Genomic DNA, 9,005 nt, shown 5'->3' with positions numbered 1-9,005 from the left:
TGACCTCGCCAGAGAAAAGCAAGCACGTGGCGGACTTGGAGGACCAGATCGTCAAGGTGATAGAGCGGCATCTGGATGCGTTTGCATGGTCCGCTTCGGACGTGCCCGGGATCGATCCCGACTTCTTGTGCCATCATTTGGCGATGGACAACTTGGTGAGACCAGTGCGGCAGAGGAGAAGAAAGTTCAACGAGGAGAGGAGGCAGGCGATTAGAGACGAAACACAGAAACTCCTCGCTGCAGGCCATATGAGGGAGGTACAGTACCCCGATTGGCTGGCCAATGTTGTGCTGGTGAAGAAGAGTAATGGGAAATGGCGCATGTGCGTCGATTTCACTGATCTGAATAAGGCTTGCCCAAAGGACTCATATCCTTTACCAAGCATAGACGCCCTGGTGGACAGTGCTGCAGGGTGTAAGTTGTTGAGTTTCCTGGATGCCTTCTCGGGGTATAACCAGATCAAGATGCATCCCATGGATGAGGAGAAGACTGCCTTCATGACCGAGAGATCGTGCTACTACTACAAGGTGATGCCTTTTGGGCTGAAGAACGCGGGGGCCACGTACCAGAGGTTGATGGATCGAGTACTTGCACCCATGCTGGGAAGGAATGTGCAAGCGTACGTGGATGACATGGTCGTGACCTCGCCAGAGAAAAGCAAGCACGTGGCGGACTTGGAGGAGTTGTTCACTACGATCGCCAAGTTTAGGTTGAAACTGAATCCTGAGAAGTGCATCTTTGGCGTGGAGGCTGGAAAGTTCTTGGGTTTCCTCTTAACCGAAAGAGGAATAGAAGCCAAGCCTGACAAGTGTGCCGCCATCTTGGCGATGAGGAGCCCGACCACCGTGAAGGAAGTGCAGCAGCTTACAGGTCGGATGGCCGCCCTGTCTCGCTTCGTTTCGGCTAGTGGAGAGAAGGGCCATCCATATTTCCAATGCTTAAGGCGCAATAACAAATTTGCCTGTACGAAGGAGTGTGAGGAAGCCTTCGTCAAGCTTAAGGAATATCTGGCGAGCCCGCCGGTTTTGTGCAAACCGCTGGTGGGAACCCCTCTCAGGTTGTATTTTGCTGTAACTGAGAGGGCGGTGAGTGCGGTGCTCGCCTAGGACAAGAATCAGGCTCAAAAGCCTATTTATTTTGTTAGTAAGGTGCTGCAGGGCCCCGAAACGAGGTATCAAGCCCTGGAGAAGGCTGCACTGGCAGTACTCTTTTCGGCGAGGAGGTTACGCCACTATTTCCATAGCTTCACGATACTGGTGATGACCGACCTGCCCATCCAGAAGGTCTTGAAGAAGCCCGATGTTGCGGGAAGGATGGTGAAGTGGGCAGTGGAGCTGTCGGAGGATGGTGAAGGGACAGATCTTCGCAGACTTCGTGGTCGAGCTCTCATCTGAAGCGACACGAGTTGAAGGGGATGATTTCCGTTGGGTGCTTTCAGTGGACGGATCGTCGAACCAGCAGGGTAGCGGTGCTGGAGTCATCTTGGAGGGATCCAACGGCGTGCTGATCGAACAATCTTTGAGGTTTGCCTTCAAGGCCAGCAATAATCAAGCAGAATATGAGGCGGTGATCGCCGGTATCTTGCTGGCTAAGGAGATGGGAGCCAGGGTGCTGATGGCTAAGAGTGACTCGCTGTTGGTCACGGGACAAGTAACAAGCGAGTTCCAGGCTAAAGATCCACAAATGGCGGCTTACCTGGAGTATGTACAGGAATTGAAGAGTTCCTTTGTCTCCTTTGAAGTGGTGCATGTGCCCAGAGAGCAGAATACCCGAGCTGACTTGCTAGCTAAGCTCGCCAGTTCGGGCAAGGGGGGTAGGCAGAGGACGGTGATTCAAGAAACTCTGAAGACGCCTAGAGCATTTGTGGCAGATCACCTGGTTCTTCAGATAAGCAAGTCGACGGAGAAAGCGGCGAGGAGTCACAGGTCTTTGACTCAAGAAACCTTGAGATCGCCGAGAATAAGAGCATGTCGGGGGGAGAGGGTGAACATGACGCAGGTCTGCGCTATGCATGAGCCAGACACCTGGGTGACGCAGTACAAACGATGCTTGGCGGATGGCCTTCTCCCGCTGGATCCGGAAGAGGCTAGGAAGATAAAGAAGAATTCTAGCAAGTTCACAATGATTGATGGCGAGCTGTATAGGTTTGGATTCACTCACCCACTCCTGGAATGTGTGCATGGCGAGAAATGTACAAGAATTATGGCAGAGCTCCATGAAGGGATATGCGGAAGCCACGTCGGGGGTCGAGCTCTGGCCGCAAGGACTCTCCGTGCAGGTTACTACTGGCCAACAATGAGAGAAGATTGCAAGAAGTATGCGCAGTGCTGCAAGCAATGCCAGCAGCACGCCGACTGGCACAAGGCGCCTCTCGAGGAGTTGAAGTCGATTTACAGCCCTTGGCCGTTTCATACATGGGGAATCGACATCCTGGGACCATTCCCGTTGGCGATCAGGCAGATGAAGTACTTGGTGGTGGCGATTGAATATTTCACCAAGTGGATCGAAGCAGAACCAGTGGCCCAGATCACCGCACACAAGATCGAGGGTTTCGTGTGGAAAAACATCGTGTGCCAGTTTGGTGTGCCCAAGCGCCTGGTGTCGGACAATGGGACTCAGTTTGCAAGTCACCTGTTGAAGAAGCTGTGCGAAGGGGTGGGAATTCAACAAGTATTTGCATCCGTCGAGCACCCTCAGACGAATGGCCAAGTAGAGTCAGCCAATCGGGTGCTGCTGAGAGGGTTGAAGAGAAGGCTAGAGAAAGCCAAAGGAAGTTGGGCTGAGGAGGTACCCCGTATAGTTTGGGCGTACCACACCACCGAGCAGTCAGGAACCCATGAGACCCCGTTCAGCCTGGTCTATGGATGCGACGCAATGATTCCGGTAGAAATCCAAGAGAGCTCGCCGAGATTCCAGAACTTCGTGGAGGAAGACTCGAATGAGGAGAGAAGGCTGAATCTGGATTTGCTAGATGAGGTCAGGGAGGAGGCGAGATTGAAAGATGAGGCGGTGAAGAGAAGGATTGAACGAAAATATAACTCGAAGGTGATGCCAAGACAGTTCAGAGAAGGTGACCTGGTGATGAGAAAGGCCCACCAGTACGAGATGGAGAATAAGCTGTCGCCCAAGTAGACGGGACCGTTCAGAATAACCGAGGCGCTCGGGAACGGCGCCTACCGCTTAGAGACATTGGAAGGAGGGGCGATTCCTCGCACTTGGAACACCACGCACCTCAAGTTATATTACAGTTAAGAACTTTGTAAGTAAAGACAAACACGAAGTTATATTACAATGTTTCTGTTAAAACAGTTTGGAGGGGGCACTCTTTTTTCCCTAAGGAGGGTTTTTAATGAGGCCACCCAATAAAGAAGAGTTTTCAAAGTTTAAAGTGTTTTAGATTGCATGCGTGTTGTTTTTCGAAAGTTTTGAAGAAAGACCTTGTCACTTATATGTGATTTAAGGCAAGTTGGAGTTATGTTGCATGCTTTCTAAAAAGTTTCTAAGTCCCCATCGTCTTTCGGCGATTGGCGGCACCAGTTAAAGTTAAAGTCCTCATCGTCTCTCGGCGATTGGAGGCACCAGTTAAAAGACCTCAACGCCCTCGCGCGTCCTGAGGCGAGATAAAGACCTCCTCGCCGTCGAGCGAGTGCAGGCGAGGAAGAGTAAAAAGTCCTCAGTGCTTCCAGAGGAGAGAAGATGTAGCCTCTGGGGCAATGTAGAGGCACCAGTGAAAAGTCCTCAGTGTTTCTGGGGGAGAGAAGATGTAACCCCTGGGGCAATGTAGAGGCACCAGCAAAAAAGTCCTCAGTGTTTCTGGGGGGAGAAGATGTAACCCTGGGGCAATGTAGAGGCACGAGTTAAAGACCTTCTCGCCGATGAGCGAGTTCAGGCGAGTTAAAGACCTTCTCGCCGATTAGCGAGTTCAGGCAAGATAAAATCCTTCTCGTCTCGAACGAGTTCAGGTACGGTGTAAAGGGTGGAAGAAGTTTGGAGGATGGCTAAGGTAGGTTCGAAGAGAACGCCTAGCCACCCGGTCTCTTGTTCTGAAGCTCAGGGAGGTAGAGAAGGATCCGAAAGGCGCCTCTACCCCCAGATAAAGGAACAATGGCCAAGTTGTGAAGGCAGGAGGAAGCTGATATCGCCAAGAGTCTTTAGCGACCAGGAGAAATTCAAGCAATGGCGAGAAAGCCAAGGCCCGTTTTGATAAGGCAGATCAGATGAGCTGTGTCTTAAGCCATTATTTGGGTCGAAGTTCGTTATTTGAAGAGCAATTTCGCGCTAAGGTTTATTGAGGTTACAAGTTGTTAGAATGTTTTTGTTCGAAAGTCAGCAGTTCGAAGCAGTTAAGTATACTATCGCGCTCGCGGAGTTACTAAGTTAATTTCGTTGAAGTGAGTTATACGAGGAAAGATAAGGCACACAAAGAAGTTGTAAGAAGAAGACTTTATAATAAAGTACGATCAGTTCAAGGTACATATACAGAAAAAGAGAAAGTCTATTACAATTATGTGTAAGGAGAAAGCATAAGAATCGTGGATGGAGGGAAGCAATCAGTCTTCAGAGGGAACAACCTTCCCGTCCACCACCTCATTGTTGAGAGACACCATGGAAAGATCCAAGTCGGGGAACAAGCAGGCAAATTGTTCCCGGGCAGCATCGAATCCAGCAGCGAGAATCTGGGCGGAGCTCAGCTCAAGTTCTTCAATCTGTCTCTTTAGCCCCTCGTTCTGCTGCTTCAGCTCTTCAGCTTGTTTCTTGAGTTCTTCGATTGTTTCCCGAGCTTGAAGAAGGTCTTCAGTAACCTTCTTGGATTCTGCCTACGCCTGGGCCAGCTGTGTGGTGATCTTCCCATGCTCCTCTTTGGCCTCGGCGAGTTTGGCCATGGTGTCATCTCTCTCCTTCTCAACCTTCCCCAAGAAGACCTCCCGATCGGCTGACCTTTTCTCGAGGTTCTTTACCTTGGCGGCGTCTGCTTTGATCAACGCCTCCAGGTCAGCCACTTTGACGCGATAGGGTACCAGCTTGCTCTCCAGCTCAATCTTCTCTTGAGCTAAGAGCTGCACCTTATGGCGTAGATCGGTGGCCTCCTTGCGTGCCACCCGGAGCTCAGTGCTCATAGCATCTTCCACTCGGGAGTGATCGATCTCGGTGAGCGTTAGATTGCAGGATAACCTCTCCGCCTCAATCCTTATGGTGCGATTCTCCGCTCGGAGTGTGAAGATGTCATCCTGGAGCTTCTTGGTGGAACTCTCCACAGCTTTGGATATGATGGAGGGGAAATCCTTCGCCATCATCTTCAGTTTTGCTGAGAAGGGATCCCACACCCTTTTGACCTCAAGAGAGAGGCTTGCTTGTGGAGGCACCGGAGGGGCTTGTTGTTGGTTCTCGCCGCCACCTTCTTGAGTTGGTTGTTCAATGGGAGCTTCTTGGCGTGGTGGCGACGGCGGGGATTCAGTTATAATGATAGGCGAATTGTGAGCGCCTTCATCCCCGCCTGGTGCGGCATTTGCGGTCGAGGTGTTTGAAGGAGGACCCCCTCCAGCTGATACATAGGGCGTGGAGGCGCTCGGGGGGTTCTCCATAAAGTTGGGCTCGACAGCCTCAACCACAGGAAGTGCAGACGCCAGAGGAACTGCTTGGACTGGCGAGGTGGGAGCTGGTGGAGGAAGCAGTGTTGGAGGTGGAGCCGGCGTGGAGGGTGGTGTTGACGTCGGAAGTGGAGGTGGAGCAGGTGGTGAAGAAGGCGCCACCCTCTTCCTCTTGGTGATGAGGCCATCCTCAGTCGCCTCATCGTCTTCTTCTTCGTCCTCATGAACCACTTGAGGGGTTTTCCTCTTTGGTTTCCTGAGGACGAGCTTTTTGCGCTGTTGTTGGGCGGGCTGGGCATCCGAAGGAGCTGGGCCTTTAGGGGGCGATCTCCCCTGGGCGGCGGCGATCTCCACCACCGAGTTTGGCACGGTTTGGGAACCCGACGCCAACCCATGGGTTCGGGCGAGTGCCCTCAACTAAGCCAGCTTTCCCTTGCCCAACATGAGGTCTGCATAATGCAAAGGAACATGGGTCAGCTTAGAGAGAAAGAAAAACGCATGAGTCAGTATGCAAGAAAAGCAGATAAGTGGTGCAGAAAATAAAACCAAAGTCTTGTGCACGGCAGACAAGACGCCCAGCAACAGTTAACAGAGGAATGGCACAAGGCAAAGACTTAAACGTTGAAGCACTAACCTATGCGAGTCTCGAGTTGATCTTCGAAGAACTCGAAGGAGATGAGCGCAGTGGTAAGGAAAGTGATGTTGAGATCTGCCACGCTCTTCCAGAAGAGGCACAGATCTTTGTCCAAGGCTCCCATGTTGTCGAGGCTCCTTGGCCTCCTAAAGCTTCCCTTGGACTCTTTATTCCCCTTGTTTACCCAATACAAGGGGAAGCCGTCGAGCAGCGAGGCGTCCTTGTCGTTTGGGCGCACCTGGACAAACTTGCCTTTCCAATCCTTGTAGGATTGCTGGAAGATAGAGAAGATCGACCTTCCAGCAATCCCGTTCAGACTCACCCACAGGCGATCTCCCGGGTGTTTAGCTTCAAACAAGAAGAGAAAAACGTCCACTGACGCTGGCAGTCCCAGATGTGCGCACATGATTTGGAACGCCCGCACGAATGCCCAGCTGTTGGGATGGAGTTGGGCGGCGGCGATGTCGAGCTCGGTAAGTAGCTCCCTTTCAAAACGAGTGAAGGGAAACCTAAGTTTCACCTTCTTGAACAGGGTGGTATATACGAAGTAGAACAACCCGCCGTTGTTCCCTTTGTCGTCGGCGCACACTGGCACGTCAGGGGGGCAAGGTAACACCATCATCTTGTCGTCGTGCTCCTTGTGGAACGACAGGTGAGGCTCGTCCCCTTTCTTCAATCGAAGAATCACCCCAGCAGAGTTTACTGAGGAGGTTTCCTTCAACAAGGTCGGGGTGGCCCATGGGTATGATTTTTTGAAGTCTGGGGAAGGAACAGAGGCTCCTCCGGCGACAGGTGGAGTAGCCTGAGCCAGGTTAGGGAGGGAGGTTGCAGGCCTCTCAGCCTGGGAAGAAGAAGCACCAGGTGCTCGTGGTGGGTTGTGAGCTTGTGATGAAGGGTTTCGTGACGAGGGAGGAGGATTCGCGGTGGTCTTTGTTCGAGCCATCGCGGAAACTGCAAAGGAAAAAGAAAAGGAAAGGTGGTCAGGGTTCGCAGAGGCTGACTCGATCGTGAAAGAAGGGTGAGAAACGAACGAACGAAGGTTCGTTGCAATGGAGACGAAGACCTAAGTTACGAGAAAGGAGAAACAGAAGAAACAGCCCACAGCGTATGCACCAGACAGTTAATGGATGATGCGAATCGGTTAAAATGCAGGAAAAATCAGCAGAAGAAGTAAAGGGAGAACCTTTTTATGATTGGAAGAACGATGAAGGAAGTTGAAGATTCAGGAGGTTGAAGAGCGTCGTGAGCTTTTGCAGAAGAAACTTGAAGCGTTTGAGAAAGCAAAGAGATGATGGAACAGTAGAAGTGAAATGGGTTTAAGGGTTTTTCGAATGGGTTTTGGAAGCGCAAACGACAATTAAAGGCAACCGTTGATGAAGCCACGTGTCGAGCGATTGGAGGAGTGTTTGGTGGAGCGTCAGGAAAGCAGAAAGTACAACCGCTTGGAATTCTGCGCCAGCGCCACGTAGATCGGCATTGACGTGACTCCTTTAGTCTTTTCGCTGGACGAGTCTTCGCTTAAGACTGGGGGGCTTGTGTACCGCCCTGGTAGTCGAAAGTGATGACGTGGCATCAAGCTATTGTATAGGCGTGTTGATGGGACGCCTGGCTGGCAGAAGGGAAGGAAGTCGGGGGGGCTCGTGTAGTCGCCAGTTATTAAGTTGGCGTGCTCCGATCTCCATCATGCCTAAACCGGCGGTCACCGGGTTGAAGATGAAGTCGCCAGATGTAAACCCAGGCGACCAAGTAATTAGAGATCGCCGAAACAAGCACATCGCCGAAGATGAAGGCAGGTGGTGCAGATCATGAAGGCGGCCGGCGAGACCACAGGGAAGGTGTGTACGAAGGCACCCAAACTCGCCATCCAGAAGAGATCACGCTCCAAGTCAACTATGCACTGAGTAGTATCATGCATAAGTAACTTAGCCAAAGGAGAGTCAGAAGTAGCGCCCAAGTCAAGGATGCTCCAGATGATGGCACGTGTACAGTTGGATGCAAGCCACGTGTCCAGGTGTGTAACTGCCAGGAGAGAGAAAGTGTCCAGGTATATAAGAGTTTCCCAACGAACTTCTGAGGTACGCACGTTCAGATTGTCTTCTTTACGCTTGCGAGTCTTGAGTATATTGAGAGAGAACATTGCACGGTTCCTTGAGAGTTCTTGAGTGTTACTCTTAGTAATTGGTGGTTCAGTCGCTGACTTGGGCGTCGGAGCGTGATCGGCCGCAGCGGCGCCGCTCTGTTCTTTTGCAGGTTCTTGAGGTGAATCGCGGTGAAAGACGGAGGCTAACACGACGCAGAAGTCGATCCAAGTTTGACGAGGCAAAGCTCCAGCGTTCTGGTCAACAGGCAGGATCAGAATGTAAACGGTGAAAATGAAGGAAACACATTAGGAAAAAAAACTACCGAATGAAAAATTGAAGAAAGGAAAGAAGAACACTTATAGGAAGATGCTTGCTGGATTTTGAGGATTGGAAGAAGCCATTCACGGCACTTGGAATCTTGAACCAAGATAAGTGATGGAGTGCCGCCACTTGAAGCTCACCATTGCTCACAAGATAAGGCAAAGGTAGAAGAAGACTCAAGACTCACAATTTCTCTCCAAATTTGAGTATAGTCTCTCTACTATCAAATTCCAATTTGAATTGTACAAGCTAAGCACCTTTATTTATAGCCTAAAGGTGCTGAAAAATAGGTGGGAAATTTCAAATAAAACTCATTTGAAATTCCCACCAAAAACAAGTCACAGGTGTGACCTTTTTCTACTATGACACCTCCTAAAAACT

The sequence above is a fragment of the Phaseolus vulgaris genome, chromosome 6 (assembly GCF_000499845.2).
Source record: "Phaseolus vulgaris cultivar G19833 chromosome 6, P. vulgaris v2.0, whole genome shotgun sequence".
Lineage (NCBI taxonomy): Eukaryota > Viridiplantae > Streptophyta > Magnoliopsida > Fabales > Fabaceae > Phaseolus > Phaseolus vulgaris.
Note: the sequence above shows the minus strand (reverse complement) of the source record.